The following is a 15,477-nucleotide window of genomic DNA, read 5'->3' as shown; positions in this document are numbered from 1 at the left end:
AGGGATGCACCGTTCACACCCACCCCCCGGGCCCTGCACAGGCACTCAGAGGGGTGGCACCGTTCACACCCACCCCCCGGGCCCTGCGCGGGCACTCAGAGGGGTGGCACCGTTCACACCCACCCCCCAGGCACTCAGAGGGATGCACCGTTCACACCCGCCCCCCAGGCACTCAGAGGGATGGCACCGTTCACACCCATCCCCCGGGCCCTGCGTGGGCACTCAGAGGGGTGGCACCGTTCACACCCACCCCCTGCAGCTGAAATAGCCCCCCCACCGCCAGGCTCGCTCAGACTAGCAAGGAGGGGTGGGTTGTGGAAGAGGGCCCCAGGGCAGCCCTCCAAACCCAGATTTCAGGGACACTCCTCCCCCGCCCCAGGGATCGCCCCTCCTGGCCCGCAGCACGGCTCGCCCAGCGCCCTCCGCTGCCTGGGACTTGGCTCAGGTCCTGCGGCCCGGCCCCCACGCTGCTGGGGACAGCCCCTCTGGGCAGGGCTGGCCTGGGGCTCCCTGGCAGGCCCGTCGCTTGCTCAGCCCCTGGCCCGAGGGGGCCCAGCCGTGGCCCCCCAGCTCCCCCCACAGGCCCTCTGGCCCACGCGGCTGCTCACGAGCCGCCCCTGCCCTGCAGGAGTGGGGAGAGGGGGAGGGGCTGGGGGGAGGCCACCGGCTTGCTCGTGCCGGGGGATCCGTGACTGCTCGTGCCAGGCCCCAGTCCCGCAGGGCTCGGCCTGCCCCGGCCCCGGCCGGGCTCCTGCCCGTCTGCACCACGGACAATAAAACGCTGTGTCTCCCCGGCTCTCTGTGCCTTGCTGTGGGCGAGGGTGCGGCTGGGACGGGCCCGGGGCAGGGGGGACGCTAGGAAATAAGCAGGCCTGGCAGTGGGGCTGGGACGTGCCCAGGCACCTGGGCCAATGGGGCCCAGAAGTGGCTGAGGCCGTGCCAGGGGCTGGCAGGTCCCAGGGTCAGTCCTGGGGAAGGGGCACGGCCTAGGCAGTGCGTTTTCTTCTCCCCCAGGGGGTGCTGCACCCCTGCTCTGTCCCAAGGCCCCGCCCCCGCTCTGCCCCCTCCCTTGAAGCCCCACCTGCCCCCTGCTCCGTCTCCGCCCTCCCTCAAGCACCGCCCGAGCCGTCCGAACAGCTGTGGCTGGTGGGTGCAGAACACCTCTTCTTTTCCCGTGGGGGCTCCAGCCTCAGAGGCACATATGGGGCACAGCCCCCAGCCCCGCAGGCCCTGGGCCAGGCACCACGTGGGCCAGAGTCTCAGGAAATCTCCCAGGTCAGGGAGAGGCTGGTCTCCGGCGGGACAGCTTGGAGCCCTCAGGAGCCAGGCAGCCCTGGCATCCAACGAGCCATGGCCCCGAGCACGCACAGTCCCTCTGGGTGCGCAGGGCAGCTGGGAAACCAAGGCCCCCTCCATGGGCGTAGTTTGATGTCTATCGGGGGGGTCAAGGGGCTTAATATGTAGAGGTCTGATGTCCGGATTCACCGAACATTAGTGGTAGTTAAATTACAATGGACTTGAAATCACAAAGACAGCTCACAGCCCTTATTGAATCACCTTTTATTTTGACTTAATTATTTGCCAGCTACCACTTAGAAATCAACATTAACATAAAACCAAATTCTTGACTAAAGAGAACCGAGCACTCTCGTGTGATTACGAATCACCGTCTCCCTGGTGTGAGAGTTACCTAAGCATTGTCTTACTACAGAACCACTGCCTTTAGCTTCATGTAGAAGCAATCAGCTTTCCCCTGTTGTCAGGCCCTGCACCCCCGGCTTCCTGCGATTCACCAGGACTCTCAGCCAGCCAGTAAAGCAGAAGGTTTATTTAGACGACAGGAACACAGTCCAGGACAGGTCTTGCAGGCACAGATAACAGGGTCCCCCCTGTTAGGTCCATCTTGGGGCCCCAGGAGCCCCACAGCCCCCATTGGGGAATCAGAGCCCTGTCTGTCCTTCCCTTCCTCCCCCAGCCAGCTCCAGACTGAACCCCCCCAGCCCCTCCTCTCTGCTCAGCCCCTTTCCCGGGCCAGGAGGTCACCTGACCCCTTTGTCTCCAACACCTTTGCAGGGGAGGGGCCCAGGCCATCAGTTGCTAGGAGACAGAGTGTCAGGCATTTAGGTGCACTGGCCTTTTGCTTTGCTAGATACTTAAAAACTGCCTAGGGGACACTGAGGCACCAACCCAGCATTCCCAGCCCCCAGTGCGAACAGTCCCACTTCGTCACACCTCTCCCCCCTTCGAGACCGAACTGAGCGGGGTCACTCCAGCCAATGACCTGGGGAAGTTCGAACCCACCTACATTCCCATGGCTGCCCCAGGATCCCCAGGATCCCCCCAGTGATGGGGGAAGAGTTACCCCAGGCCATTCCAGTTTCCTGCCCCCCTGTAGGTCGGGGGGACTCGAGGGCACTCGCAGTTTGCATGTGGGAAGGCTTATGCCGCCCGCGCCCTTTCCCCACCCCAGTACCCCTGGGGTGCACGCGGGGCTGGGGCCTTCTCCCCACATTCCAATCTGGGGGGCTGTGATTCAGGCTGTCTGGGTTCAGAGCCCCCCTTTTGACCCTGGCCCCCCTCTGGACAGGCTCCTCGGGGCGGGGCGAGGGCCTTACAGCCATCTCCCCCCTGTCCCGGGCCTCCCTCCCCCTCTGGCAGGGGTCACAGGAGCGGCAGTGCTGCCGGACGTGGGCAAAGACCCCAGGCCAGTAAAAGCTCCGTAGCAGCCTCTGCTGGGTACGCCAGGCTCCCTGGTGCCCTGAGGGGGGAATGTGATGGGCCCAGCACAGCAGCTGGTGGCGATACTCCTGGGGTACCACCAGCTGCCTCCTGATCCCCCCTGACTCCATCTTCCCTGGGGGAGCCCATTCTCGGTACAGGAACCCCTTCTCCCACAGGAACCTTTTCCGGCCACCTCGTCCCATGGTCTGTCCCCCCCCGAGGCTGGCCAGGTCCCCTATCCTCCGCAAGGAGGGGTCTTCCCGCACCGCGGCCTGGTACTCAGACGCTGGGGCAGGGACGGGGATCTGCTCTCTCTCACTGGCTGGGTCTGAGGCCGCAGCCTCCTTGAGCTGTGTTTGGGTGTTCCCTCTCCACCAGGTTAGGGTTCTGCACCCCGTTGTCAGGGTGCAGAGCCCTGCGCCGACTCTGACTGTGGGTCACGACCAGGGCACCCCGGGTGTTACTGGGCCAGTCCTCGAGATCCCCCCCCATTAACACCTCCGTGGGCAAAGGTGGGTGCACCCCCACATCCTTGGGGCCCTCCTTGGCCCCCCACTTCAGGTGTACCCTCGCCACAGGCACCTTGAATGGGGTCCCAATCACACCCCTCAGGGTCAGGTAGGTGTTGGGCACCATCCAATCTGGGTCCACCACCTCGGGCCGGGCCAGCGTCACCTCTGCGCCCGTGTCCCAGTACCCAGTGACCTCCCTCCCGTCTACCTCCAGGGGAACAAGGCACTCGCTCCAGAGGGGCAGCCCCGTGCCCACCCTGTAAACCCAAAACTCGGGGCCTAGAGCATCCAGCCCCTCAGAGGAGCTGACCTGGGGCCCCCTCCCTCCTTTGCAGGTGATGCGTGGCCAGCCCCCCTTTCCTGCGAACGCTGCCCCTCATCCGGCTGGGTCTCTACCAAGTTAACCCGGTGGGGGGGTCGGTCTGCTCAGTTTGTCCATGAGCCTGGGGCACTGGGACCGCAGGTGGCCCCTCTGGCCACAGTGATAGCAGCTCATGTCCCGTTGGTCCCTTCGAATCGGGCGGTTGTCCCTGGCGCTGGCCATTCCCTTTGGGAGGGGGCTCTCCCTATTCCCCCTTTGGGAGGTCCCAGGATGACTCTCTCTCTGCGTCGCGACGGGCCTGTTCCTTTGGGGTTCCTCCCTGCCACCCCCCAACCGGCTCTTCACATAGTCATCGGCCAGCCGCCCTGCATGTCGCGGGTTCTCCGGCTTTTAGTCCCTCAACCACAGCCTCAGGTTGGATGGGCACCGCTCATACAGCTGCTCCAGTACCAGCAGTTTAACCAGGTCCCCCGGCGTCTGGGCCCCATCTGCCCACTTGCTGGCATACCCCTCCATGCGGACGGCCAGCTGCAGATAGGAGACCTCAGGGGTTTTATCCTGACTCCGGAACCTCTCCCGGTACATCTCAGGGGTCAGCCCAAACTCGCGCAGCAGGGCCTGCTTGAATGGGTCGTAGTTCCCTTTCTCCTCCTCTCCCAGCTGGCCGTACAACGCCACGGCTTTGGGGTCCAGTAAGGGGGTGAGAACCCGGAGCCTGTCCGCAGGATCCACCTGGTGCAGCTTGCAGGCCGTCTCAAAGGCACCCAGGAAGTCACCCATGTCCTCCCGCTCCTTGCGTGGGGCCAGGATGGACTTATCAAAGCACCGTGCAGTCCTGGGCCCCGCCTCACTCACCGCAGCCGGGGCCTGCTACCCCCCAGCCTCGCCAGGGCCAGCTCATGTTGACGCTGTCGCTCTTTCTCCTCCAGTTCCTGCTCCCTCTGTCTCTCCTCATGTTCCCTCTGTCTCGCTTCATGTTCCCTCTGTTTCTCCTCATGCTCCCTCTGTCTCTCCTTCTCCTCCCGGTCATGTTCTCTCTGTTTCTCACGGTCCTTCAGCTCTCTCAGTTTTAGCTCTCTCCCACTCCAGCCGCCTGCGCTCCACGGAGGCCGAGCGTCGCCGGGACGATCCCCTGCTGGGGGGTGAGCTTCGCCGGGCCGATCCCCTGCTGGGGGGTGAGCTTCGCCGGGCCGATCCCCTGCTGGCCGGGGGGGGTCATGGTGCCCTCGGTCGCCGCTGGGCTCCTCCTCACCCTCCCCCTAGGAAGGGGGGGGCTCGGGAAGCCCTCAGCGGCCAGCTGACCACTCCCAGCTGGGACAGACACTGGTGCCTGCGCTGCATCTGCCAGGCTGCTTCCCTCAGAGACAGGGATCGGCTCATTCACACGATCTGCGTCCTCCAGCCGGGCAATCAGCTGGTCCTTGGTGAGCTTCCCACTGCGCAGCCCCCTCTGCTTGCACAGCTCCACCAGGTTGCACTTGCGCTGCTTGGCATACATGTTCCTGCTGGCCACTCACAGGCCGGGGTGCTTGCCGCTCCCCACGGGTTCCAGGGGGACCGCTAGTGTGCCAGTCCTTGAGGTCACCACCTCTCTGCCAGGATCGAGCTGCAGACTCCTCCGCCCCTGGGACCGCTCGCTGCGATCCCCCGGGGGACCCTGTTACTGCAAAGTCCTTCTCACTGGTCACACTCTCCCAGGGGTTAATCGCCCCTTCGTTTTACTGCTCCCCAGTCACTTACTGCAGGAAGCGCCGTCCGCGGGGTGCAGTAGATCCCACCGCTACCACCAGTTGTCACGGAGTGTAGGGGAGTCAGGCCCTGCACCCCCGGGCTCCCTGCGATTCACCAGGACTCTCAGCCAGCCAGTAAAGCAGAAGGTTTATTTAGACGACAGGAATACAGTCCACCACAGGTCTTGCAGGCACAGATAACAGGATCCCCCCTGTTAGGTCCATCTTGGGGCCCCAGGAGCCCCACAGCCCCCATTGGGGAATCAGAGCCCTGTCTGTCCTTCCCTTCCTTCCCCAGCCAGCTCCAGTCTGCCCAACCCCCTCCAGCCCCTCCTCTCTGCTCAGCCCCTTTCCCGGGCTAGGAGGTCACCTGACCCCTTTGTCTCCAACACCTTCAGCCGGCACCTTTGCAGAAGAGGGGCCCAGGCCATCAGTTGCTAGGAGACAGAGTGCCAGGCATTCAGGTGCACTGGCCTTTTGCTTTGCTAGATACTTAAAAACTGCCTAGGGGACACTGAGGCACCAACACAGCATTCCCAGCCCCCAGTAAGAACAGTCCCACTTCGTCACACCTGGGTTAGCTTTTCTTGGTTTTCAAGTAAAATAATTTGATGGGCCTAAATTAAAACAGAGCAATATTTTACTCAAGTTCACACATGTAAAGGTCACAGTCACGTCTCTGTAGGTGCTTTGCATCATCCTCTAGAATCTAATCGAAAACATTATCCTGCCATAGGTTTGCAGAGGAATTTGTCAAGGTGTCGGATCTAATTCCCATGGAAGTCAATAGGAGTCTTTGGCAAAGTCTACACTATACACTGCTGCAGTATAACGACATCACTTGGGGGTGTGAAAAATCCACCCCCGTGCTACATAGTTATACCGACCCGAGGGTCCCCCACCCCATAGGCAGCGCTGTTGGTGGGAGAGCTTCTCTCTCCCATTGACTTAAAGCATCTTCTCCAGACCGCTACAGCAGCGCACCTACATCTGTGAAACTGACCAGAATGGGCGTGAATTTGGTAGGGCCCTACCAGGATGTGTCTAAAGACACCTAGTGATTCCATCCCTATTGATTCTGTACAACTGCCCCATTTGGGTGTCCAGCGAACCTGGGTCCGCTTGTGAGCGGCTTATTGGGTGATTCTGGGTGTGGGGTGAGGAGGTTCTGTGGGGGGGATGCGGATGCACAGGGGCTCGTTGGGGGATTCTGGGTGTGGGGGTTCTGTGGGGGGATGTGGATGAACAGGGGCTTGTTGGGGGATTCTGGGTGTGGGGTGAGGGGGTTCTGTGGGGGGGGATGTGGATGCACAGGGGCTCGTCGGGGGATTCCGGGTGTGGGGTGAGGGGGTTCTGTGGGGGGGGGATGTGGATGCACAGGGGCTCGTTGGGGGATTCGGGGTGAGGGGATTCTGGGGGGGATGTGAATGCACAGGGGCTCATTGGGGGATTCGGGGTGTGGGGTGAGGGGGTTCTGGGGGGGGACGTGGATGCACAGGGGCTCGTCGGGGGATTCCGGGTGTGGGGTGAGGGGGTTCTGTGGGGGGGGATGTGGATGCACAGGGGCTCATTGGGGGATTCTGGGTGTGGGGGTTCTGGGGGGGATGTGGATGCACAGGGGCTCGTCGGGGGTTTCCAGGTGTGGGGTGTTTGTTTGTTTGGGGGACCGTGTGCTCTGGCTGGCAGTTGGAGGCAGGTTTGAAAGCTCGAAGCCTCTGGTAATTGGCTGAGCCTTAATCAGTGGGTGGGGCATTCACTCAGGCCAGGGCTTTATAAAGCCGCGCACAAGCGACCAGGGGCTGCTAACAGGGAGTTTAGAAGGGGAGTGGGAAGGGAGTGGGAGTCCCTCGCTGGCCGTAACCCCTTCCCTGTGGCCCCCCCCTAAAATCCTAAAACCTATAAACCGAACCACATTCTAAAACTACTTTCCGTAAACCACCCTTTCACTAACTAGGAGACAATGCAGGCAGAAGCCCAGCAGCAGAGTGGGGGCTATCCAGTTTATTGCACTGACTGTCGCATGTATGATTACCTGCCCTGTGGGTGGGTGGCGTATGTGTGCGGTCGGTGCAAGGAGCTCCTGGCCCTCAGAGACCATGTACGGACTTTGGAGGCCAGGGTGGCGGAACTGGAGGAGCTGAGAGAGGCAGAGAGGTATGCTGATGAGGCTTTCCGGGACACTGTAGAATTGTCCCACCTCCGCTCAGACAGCCCCTGCGCTGTTGAGGAGGAAGAAGGGCCCAGGGAAGTAGAGCAGTCGATGGGAGCAGAGGGAAACCTTCCCGTAGTTGGGACCCTCCTTCCAGATGGTGCTGGGGTTGCCTCTCGCACTGAGGTTGCCTCTCCGGGGGAGGGAACTCGAGTTTCTAGGAAAAGGCAGGTGTTAGTAATGGGAGATTCGATTATTAGAAATGTAGATAGCTGGGTCTGTGATGACCGGGAGAACCGTACGGTAACTTGCCTGCCTGGTGCGAAGGTTGCGGATCTCTCGAGGCATCTAGACAGACTTATGTGTAGTGCTGGGGAGGAGCCGGTGGTCGTGGTACATGTAGGTACCAATGACATAGGGAAGGGTAGGAGAGATGTCCTGGAAGCCAAATTTAGGCTGCTAGGGAAGAGACTGAAATCCAGGACCTCTATGGTGGCATTTTCAGAAATGCTCCCAGTTCCACGCGCAGGGCCAGGTAGGCAGGTGGAGCTTCAGAGTCTCAATGCGTGGATGAGACGATGGTGTAGAGAGGAGGGGTTCACGTTCATTAGGAACTGGGGAAACTTCTGGGATGGGAGGAGCCTATACAGGAGAGATGGGCTCCACCTAAACCAAAGTGGAACCAGACTGCTGGCGCTAAACATTAAAAAGGTTGTAGAGCAGTTTTTAAACTAGGAGATGGGGGAAAGCCGACTGCTGCAGAGGAGCGTGTGGATCGGACCAGTGGTTTCCCCAGGAATTGAAATTAGGGGGGGTGTTCGAATTTACAGGGGGGGGTGTCAGAACCAATGAGATATATAAAAGAGATATGAATAAAGTAAATGTTTTGTTAGGATTATGCAAATTTAACATAAGAATAATGCAAGTTACACTATAACACATAACAGGTGTAGATTTCTAAAAAAATATACATTTAAAAAAAAAGTCTTTAAATTGACTTTTGAAAAGTAAGCCATCATGGGGTAAGAGGAAAGTCCTCTCATGGATCAGTAACTGGTTAAAAGATGGGAAACAAAGGGTAGGAATAAACTATCAGTTTTTAGAATGGAGAGAGATAAATAGTGGTATCCCTGAGGGGTCGGTACTGGGACCAGCGCTGTTCAACATATTCATAAATGATCTGGAAAAATGGGTAAACAGTGAGGTGACAAAATTTGCAGATGATACAAAACTATTAAAGATAGTTAAGTCCCAGGCAGACTGCGAAGAATTACAGAGGGATCTCATAAAACTGGGTGACTGGGCAACAAAAATGGCAGATGAAATTTAATGTTGATAAATGCAAAGTAATGTACATTGGAAAACAATCTCAACTATGCTTACAAAATGAAGGAGTCTGAATTAGCTGTTAACACTCAAGAAAGATCTTGCAGTTATTGTGGATAGTTCTCTGAAAACATCCACTCAGCATGCAGCGGCAGTCAGTGAGTCCCAACATTCTGTTTGCTTTTTTAAAAAGAACAGGAGCACTTGTGGCACCTTAGAGACTAACAAATTTATTTGAGCATAAGCTTTTGTGGGCTACAGTCCACTTCATCGGATGTAGCCCACGAAAGCTTATGTTCTTTTTGCAATACAGACTAACACGGCTGCTACTCTGAAACCTTTGCTTTTTTAAGAAAGGGATAGATAAGAAGACAGAAAATATCATATTGCCTCTGTATAAATCCATGGCACATGTACACCTTGAATACTGTGTGCAGATCTGGTTACCCCATCCCAAAAAAGACATACTAGAAATGCAAAAGGTACAGAGATGGGCAACTAAAATTATTAGGGGTATGAAACAGGAGAAGAAATTAAAATGACTGGGAATTTTCAGCTTAGAAAAGAGACGACTAAGGGGGGATATGCTAGAGGTCTATAAAATCTTGACTGGTGTGAAGAAAGTGAATAAAGTAAATGTTTTGTTAGGATAATGCAAATTTAACATAAGGAAAATGCAAGTTACACCAAAACACATAACAGATCTAGATTTATTAAAAAAATATATAATTTAAAAAAAATGTATTTAATTTAAATTGACTTTTGAAAAGTAAGCCATCATAGGGTAAGAGGGAAGGTCCTCTCATGGATCAGTAACTGGTTAAAAGATGGGAAACAAAGGCTAGGAATAAATTATCAGTTTTCAGAATGGAGAGAGATAAATAGTGGTAACCTTGAGGGGTCAGTACTGGGACCAGTCCTATTCAACATATTCATCTGGAAAAATGGGTAAACAGTGAGGTGGCAAAATTTGCAGATGATACAAAACTATTCAAGATAGTTAAGTCCCAGGCAGACTGCGAAGAGCTACAAAGGGATCTCACAAAACTGGGTGACTGGGCAACAAAATGGCAAATTAAATTCAATGTTGATAAATGCAAAGTAATGCACATTGGAAAACAATCTCAACTATACATACAAAATGATGGCATCTGAATTAGCTGTTAACACTCAAGGAAGAGATCTTGGAGTCATTGTGGATAGATCTCTGAAAACATCCACTCCATGTGCAGCAACAGTCACAAAAGCAAACAATGTTGGGAATCATTAAGAAAGGGATAGATAATAAGACAGAAAATATCATATTGCCTCTATATAAATCCATGGTACGTGCACACCTTGAATAGTGTGTGCAGATCTGGTCACCCATCCTAAAAAATATATATTGGAATTGGAAAAGGTACAGAGATGGGCAACTAAAATGATGAGGGGTATGAAACAGGAGGAGAGATTAAAGTGACTAGGAATTTTCAGCTTAGAAAAGAGATGACTAATGGGGCTATGATAGAGGTCTACAAAATCTTGACTGGTGCGAAGAAAGTGAATAAGGAAATTTTATTTAATCCTTCAAATAACACAAGAACTAGCAGTCACCCAATGAAATTAATAGGCAGCAGGTTTAAAAAAAACAAAAGGAAGTATTTCTTCACACAATATAAAGTCAACCCAGGGAACTCTTTGCCAGGGGATGCTGTGAAGACCAAAACTATAACAGGATTTTAAAAAGAACTAGATAAATTCCTGGAGAACAGGTCCGTCTGTGGCTATTAGCCAGGATGGGGAGGGATGCAACGCCATGCTCTGAGTGTCCCTAGCCTGTTTGCCAGAAGCTGGGAATGGGGAACAGGGGATGGATCACTTGATGATTCCCTGTTCTATTCATTCCCTCTGAAGCACCTGGCCTTGACCACTGTTGTAAGACAGGGTACTGGGCTATATGGACCATGGGTCTGACCCAGTATGACCATTCTTATGTAAAAATTAATTATAATAAAAATATTTAGTACAGAAACTCCCCAACATAATGACCTCCCAAGACAGCAACAATGTGAGATAACAACCTTGGCAAATACTGCATTTTAAAAATCTTGGCCTACTAGGAAAGATATTTATATAAGTTTCCATTCCCAGTCACAAATCTAGCATTCGGGAGCAAAGTGACTAAAATATAGTCCAACAAACAAATGTTTATTTAACATGCCCCTCACTTTCCCCTCCACCACTCCACTCCCGGGTGTTGTCCTTGGTCAGTGGAGACTCAGAGTTCAGAGGTGCTTTCACGTGAGTTCACCTCCCAGGTGGGGGACAAAAAGGCACAGTTCGCTCTGGCCACGGCTGTTCGTTGTGCCACCGTTCACTCCACCGCTCTGTGGCCAATGGCCCTGCGCAGTCACCTTCTGCTGTCACCTACCACTGTGACCTCTGCGAGTTGGTCTCTTGAGGTTCCACCAGCTCTCAGTGATTTCAGCTGAGCTCTCAGTGCGGGAACCTCGCTGCTAGTGCAGTCTGGGCTGTCTCTTACACAAAAACACTGTACCCACAGGAACACTGTCCCCACAACAGGACTAAGCACTTAGACCTGATTGTCAGTGATTTCAGCTGCAGTGGTCACTTAACAGAACAAAAGACTATGGAGCCTAATCAGCTCTGTCTTTAAACAGTGGAGAGGGACAGGTCCCCACCCTCTCTCTTGATGCCTTCAGATCATCACAGGCTAAGCACAGTTCTACTGCCCTTTACTCATACAATAAGAACAACATTTCATCCCCCCTTCCCCCCACATTCAAGTGGTTTGTAACCCAACCCCAGCCAAAATCTATCACTTGGACAACACAGCTCTGTTTGCTGGATCCCTAGGTAGATTAGGTGTGAATGTAAATATAATCTGGCCCTGAAGCCTTAGCCCCTCATCACTAGCTGTCAGGGAGAACTCATTTAGACTTTGCTTACAAATCATCATTTGAAATTATTAGGTTGGCCAACATCACCGAAATGAATGCACTGACATCATAAAAAACAGCTGTATAAGGAAGCAAGGAAGCTAGTCTATGTTCATACTTTTCAAATCTATTATACTTTTTCAGATACACGTATTTTATCATATACTGTATAAGCTTTTAAAGTGTGTATTAATGTTTCAGTTTAAATTCAGATTTCCAAACAGTCACTAAATTGGTATGTAACTAGCTCACAAAACTTGGGGGGGTGTTGGGAAAATTCAGGGGGGGTGTAGGGAAATCACTGGATCGGACACAGACTTCTCTTAGGGGAGAGTCTGATGATAGAGAATCTCCAGGTTATAGTCAGGAGCAGAGGACTGAAAAGTATAATGTAAGGGCCGGATCAGATGATAAACAGTCACATAAAAAAGAATCTGGCACATCAGAAAAAGGCAGGCTAATAAACAGGGACAAGTTTTTAAAGTGCTTGTACACAAATGCCAGAAGTCTAAATAATAAGATGGGTGAACTAGAGTGCCTTGTGATAAAGGAGGATATAGATATAATAGGCATTACAGAAACCTGGTGCACTGAGAGCAATCAATGGGACACAATCATTCCGGGGTACAAAATATATTGGAAGGACAGAACAGGCCGTGCAGGGGGAGGAGTGGCACTATATGTTAAAGAAAGTGTAGATTCAAATCAAGTAAAAATCTTAAGCGAATCCACAGGTTCCATAGAGTCTCTATGGATAGAAATTTCATGCTCTAGTAAAAATATAACAGTAGGGATCTATTATCGACCACCTGACCAGGACAGTAATAGTGATGATGAAATGCTAAGGGAAATTAGAGAGGCTATCAAAATTAAGAACCCAATAATAGTGGGGGATTTCAATTATCCCCATATTGACTGGGAACATTTCACTTCAGGACGAAATGCAGAGATAAAATTTCTCGATACTTTAAATGACTGCTTCATGGAGCAGCTGGTACGGGAACCCACAAGGGGAGAGGCGACTCTAGATTTAATCCTGAGTGGAGCACAGGAGCTGGTCCAAGAGGTAACTGTAGCAGGACCGCTTGGAAATAGTGACCATAATACAATAGCATTCAACATCCCTGTGGTGGGAAGAACATCTTGTCACGGAGTGTGGGGGAGTCCGGCCCTGCACCCCTCTTCCTGAACTCACGGTGACTCTCAGCCAGCCAGTAAAACAGAAGGTTTATTTAACAACAGGAACACAGGATACAGCCCAGCTTGTGTTCAGAGCCAGGACCCCTCAATCTGGCCTTTCGGGGGGGGTTCAGGGTGCTTGGATCCCAGCCTAGGACCCCCTGAAAACCCACCACCCAGCTCCCAAACCGAAGACTGATTCCACTCCACCCTTCCCTTTTGTCTAGCCCCAGCCAGAGGTGACGACCTCCCCTCCCCCAGGCCAGGCTCATGTTACAGCTGCAGACCTGGTTCTCACCTACCAACCACACAGACAGTCCCTACTCCATCACACATCTCAACTGCCCAACACTGTGGCCTTTAATTTCAAAAGGAGGAACTATACAAAAATGAGGGGGTTAGTTAGACAAAAGTTAAAAGGTACAGTGACTAAAGTGAAATCCCTGCAAGTTGCGTGGGCCCTTTTTAAAGACACCATAATAGAGGCCCAACTTCAATGTATACCCCAAATTAAGAAAAACAGTAAAAGAACTAAAAAAGAGCCACCGTGGCTTAACAACCATGTAAAAGAAGCAGTGAGAGATAAAAAGACTTCCTTTAAAAAGTGGAAGTCAAATCCTAGTGAGGCAAATAGAAAGGAGCACAAACACTGCTGACTTAAGTGCAAGAGTGTAATAAGAAAAGCCAAAGAGGAGTTTGAAGAACGGCTAGCCAAAAACTCCAAAGGTAATAACAAAATGTTTTTTAAGTACATCAGAAGCAGGAAGCCTGCTAAACAACCAGTGGGGCCCCTGGATGATCAAAATTCAAAAGGAGCGCTTAAAGATGATAAAGTCATTGCGGAGAAACTAAATGGATTCTTTGCTTCAGTCTTCACGGCTGAGGATGTTAGGGAGATTCCCAAACCTGAGCTGGCTTTTGTAGGTGACAAATCTGAGGAACTGTCACAGATTGAAGTATCACTAGAGGAGGTTTTGGAATTAATTGATAAACTCAACATTAACAAGTCACCGGGACCAGATGGCATTCACCCAAGAGTTCTGAAAGAACTCAAATGTGAAGTTGCGGAACTATTAACTAAGGTTTGTAACCTGTCCTTTAAATCGGCATCAGTGCCCAATGACTGGAAGTTAGCTAATGTAACGCCAATATTTAAAAAGGGCTCTAGGGGTGATCCCGGCAATTACAGACCGGTAAGTCTAACATCGGTACCGGGCAAATTAGTTGAAACAATAGTAAAGAATAAAATTGTCAGACACATAGAAAAACATAAACTCTTGAGCAATAGTCAACATGGTTTCTGTAAAGGGAAATCGTGTCTTACTAATCTATTAGAGTTCTTTGAAGGGGTCAACAAACATGTGGACAAGGGGGATCCGGTGGACATAGTGTACTTAGATTTCCAGAAAGCCTTTGACAAGGTCCCTCACCGAAGGCTCTTACGTAAATTAAGCTGTCATGGGATAAAAGGGAAGGTCCTTTCATGGATTGAGAACTGGTTAAAGGACAGGGAACAAAGGGTAGGAATTAATGGTAAATTCTCAGAATGGAGAGGGGTAACTAGTGGTGTTCCCCAAGGGTCAGTCCTAGGACCAATCCTATTCAATTTATTCATAAATGATCTGCAGAAAGGGGTAAACAATGAGGTGGCAAAGTTTGCAGATGATACTAAACTACTCAAGATAGTTAAGACCAAAGCAGATTGTGAAGAACTTCAAAAAGATCTCACAAAACTAAGTGATTGGGCAACAAAATGGCAAATGAAATTTAATGTGGATAAATGTAAAGTAATGCACATTGGAAAAAATAACCCCAACTATACATACAACATGATGGGGGCTAATTTAGCTACAACGAGTCAGGAAAAAGATCTTGGAGTCATCGTGGATAGTTCTCTGAAGATGTCCACGCAGTGTGCAGAGGCGGTCAAAAAAGCAAACAGGATGTTAGGAATCATTAAAAAGGGGATAGAGAATAAGACTGAGAATATATTATTGCCCTTATATAAATCCATGGTACGCCCACATCTCGAATACTGTGTACAGATGTGGTCTCCTCACCTCAAAAAAGATATTCTAGCACTAGAAAAGGTTCAGAAAAGAGCAACTAAAATGATTAGGGGTTTAGAGAGGGTCCCATATGAGGAAAGATTAAAGAGGCTAGGACTCTTCAGTTTGGAAAAGAGAAGACTAAGGGGGGATATGATAGAGGTATATAAAATCATGAGTGATGTTGAGAAATTGGATAAGGAAAAGTTATTTACTTATTCCCATAATACAAGAACTAGGGGTCACCAAATGAAATTAATAGGCAGCAGGTTTAAAACAAATAAAAGGAAGTTCTTCTTCACGCAGCGCACAGTCAACTTGTGGAACTCCTTGCCTGAGGAGGTTGTGAAGGCTAGGACTATAACAATGTTTAAAAGGGGACTGGATAAATTCATGGTGGCTAAGTCCATAAATGGCTATTAGCCAGGCTGGGTAAGGAATGGTGTCCCTAGCCTCTGTTCGTCAGAGGATGGAGATGGATGGCAGGAGAGAGATCACTTGATCATTGCCTGTTAGGTTCACTCCCTCAGGGGCACCTGGCATTGGCCACT

Source organism: Mauremys mutica, chromosome 2, assembly GCF_020497125.1.
Source record: "Mauremys mutica isolate MM-2020 ecotype Southern chromosome 2, ASM2049712v1, whole genome shotgun sequence".
Taxonomy (NCBI): domain Eukaryota; kingdom Metazoa; phylum Chordata; order Testudines; family Geoemydidae; genus Mauremys; species Mauremys mutica.
The sequence above is the reverse complement of the archived record's forward strand: the minus strand, read 5'-3'. Positions refer to the sequence as shown.